Below are 3,215 nucleotides of genomic sequence, written 5' to 3'. Positions count from 1 at the left end.
CTCTGACTGCACTCACCACTCTGTGGTAAAGCTTCATATCGTGGGCCAGTCCTTCCAGCCTATTGTCTCTGGGTATTATAATAATAATACCTTTTATTTTTCTTAAATGCCACAGATGAGTGAGACTATTCTGTGTCTTCTATTTCCCCTTTATTTCACTCAGCATAATAGTTTCCATGTCTATCTAATTTCATGACTTCATTTTTCCTGATTGCTGCATATGTACCACAGTTTCTTTAGCCACTCATCTGTTATTGCCATCTGGGCTGTTTCCAGATTATGGTTACTCTAAATAGTGCTACAATGAATATATGTGTGCAGAAGGTATTTTTGTATTGTTTTTGTGTTCCTAGGGTATATCCCTAGGAGTGGTATATAGCTGGATCATATTGGAGCTCAATGTCCAGTTTTTTGAGGAATTTCCATATTTTTTTCCATATAGGATGGACTAGACAGCATTCCCACTAGCAGTGAATAAAATTTTAAAGATGTTACAGAAAACAACAAAGATCAAATAATGGGCAAACATACCAAAATAATTATAATATTTATAATATAATATAATATAATATAATATAATATAATATAATATAATATAATATAATAAAATAATTGCACAATGTACATACAATATTATTAAAATACATATTAACTAAAAGAAATATTTATATGTGAATGAAAAAACTCAAAGTATTATTAAAATGACAAAATAATACTTCTGTTAAAATGACATAGGTTTTATTTTATATTTTACTGTGGATTTCATGCTTCTAAGCTATCAAGTCTTAAGGTTTTAATTTGTCTTTTAAACCCAGCAGTTAAAATATCAGCATCAATCAAATAACCATATTTGGTGTTTAACTATCAAGCTGTAAGAAATTATGCTGATTATATTTTATTAGAGTCAACTGACAGTTTAACAAATTTAAAGAGATTTGAAAATTTATTATGTGATGAGCAAAATCTGTCTCTGCTGGTGGGTGGTTTTAAGCAAATGAAAAAGTATTTAGATAAGCTGATTCAGACTGTGCCACTATATAAAATAGGTATTTATCATTTTTCAACATTAAAAACCTAGAATATCATTTTTACTTGTGAGTCATTTTATTCAGGTTTTCTTACCATTTCATTTTATTTCCGAAAATATTGACTGTTATTCAAAATTTAAAAATAATCTTAAATTTCACTGCAATTTAGATGGAACTAAAGGGTATCATAGTTTGTGTTTCTCTTTACTTTTGGGTACTCCCAGAGGTACTTAGGGCTTACTTTTGTCTTTGTGCATAAAGATCACTTCTGGTGGTTCTTGTGGAGGACAATATACTGTGTCAGAGATGGAACCAGACTGATTGGCCATGTGCAAGGCAAATGCCTTAACCACTAAATTATATTTTTTCAGACCCAGAAGGTATCACATTAATAAAATAAGTGAGAAGGAGAAGAAATACTAACCTCATTTATCTGTGGCATATAGAGAAACAAAATAAGGGCCAAACTAAATTGGCTTGAATCACAGAACTCAGATTACCAAGCACTGGGGGAATGGAGGGGTGCAGACTGGAGGAAAGAGCAGACTAGAAATAAAAGAACAGTAGTAAAGAGTTTTGAGTATTTCATTCTGGGAACTATGTGCATCAAAATTATAAATGTCAGCTCCATTCTAATCTTATTGCCTAAACTTAATAATACAATTTTAAGAGGGACATAACTGGTTTCCAGACTTCACATACCTACAGACTTTTTTCCAGATATATTAATAGTAAATAAAGCTAAAGTAATATTTTATTTTATCTTTTAGGAAAGATATATATATATATCTCACTATAATTTGTGACTTTTAGTTACAAAATTTTTATTTAATTTTTAAAATTGTTTTGGGACTATGCCCAGTAGTGCTCAGAGTTTACTACTGGTCCTGCACTCAGGGATCATGCTTAGTGGGCTCAGAAAATTATAGAGGATGGCAGGGATTAAACTCAGGATAGCTACATTAAAAGCAAGTGCCCTCCACTTTACACTATCTCTCTGATCCTAATATAAATTTTAAAAATTAAAAAATTAAATTTGGGGTGATTTACTATTCTTGGTGTCTAACCTATTTTTATTATTTATTCATTTACTTTAAATGTTAGCTATTTTTATTTGATATTATACATACATCACACTAAAATATTTTTCATTAAGTGAAAGGCAACATTTTAGAGACAGGGAATTTTTAATTGGAATAATTAAGAATAATATGGTATTGGGTCACTGTCAGCTTATTCTCAAATTTTTCCCTTTACCAGGCTATTGAACACAACCTAAATCATACAGATGGGTCTTCCTCAATCTTTAGATATATTAATAGATCCAGTTATATAAATCTGAATAGAAAACTGGTCTCCCACAGGTATGTGATGGCAATCCCCATCTCTTGGAAAGGTGAATGTAGCCAACCAAATTTAATAATATCTTTCAAAGGGAGTAGTAATGATTTGCACTTACTGACCTATAATTATCAAAATTCAAAAAGTTGATCATTGTCATTTAAATAGCCAATCTTATTTAAATCAGGACTGTCCACAAAAATATACTACCAGCCACTCTTAGTCTGAATTCTGATGGATGAGATGGATTTAAATATGGCATACATAAACAAGACATGAGACATTTTTGTAATAAATAAGGCAGTGCCAACTATTACTCATTAGTAGCTTTTTTGAGGTAAGCTATCAGCTTTGCTCTTTCAGTCTTTTTAATGCCCACAAAGATCATTTTGTTCCAGGGATGTTCTTTTTGGGATTCTCCAATTACTCCATCAATGTGTCATCTCCTCAGGTGATAGCATTATTCTTGTTAGCATCAGTGTAAGAAATCCAGGGGCTTGACCAGTCTTCTGCCCAAATAGAGCAGTTTTGGACTTGCCTCCCTTCTTCACGGTTTAGCACTGAGCAAACTTCTGGACAGAAATCTTCCTGCCTTTCTCAATATCAACCATTTTAGAATCTTTCTTTTGTCGCATGTAACTAGAAGAGACCAGCTCACAACTCCACCCTCCTTCTCTTTCCAACTTATTTTTTTAAAAAAACATTTATTTATTTATTTATTTATTTATTTATTTATTTATTTATTTATTTATTTATTTGTTTTGGTGTTGGGAACACACCCGGAGGTGCTCAGGATGCTCTGTACTCAGAAATCACACCTGACAGGCTCAGGGAACCATGTGGGAT

At 31.9% G+C, this 3,215-nt stretch overlaps 1 pseudogene; it reads right to left on the bottom strand.

Annotated features, from left to right (window-relative positions):
* Window positions 1-2,682: 2,682 nt before the first annotated feature.
* On the bottom strand, window positions 2,683-2,980 carry LOC126001544 (cytochrome c-like; annotated as a pseudogene).
* Between the last annotated feature and the right edge of the window lie 235 nt (window positions 2,981-3,215).

Source organism: Suncus etruscus, chromosome 2, assembly GCF_024139225.1.
Source record: "Suncus etruscus isolate mSunEtr1 chromosome 2, mSunEtr1.pri.cur, whole genome shotgun sequence".
NCBI classification, from domain to species: domain Eukaryota; kingdom Metazoa; phylum Chordata; class Mammalia; order Eulipotyphla; family Soricidae; genus Suncus; species Suncus etruscus.
This window is presented reverse-complemented; position numbering and strand designations above follow the sequence as displayed.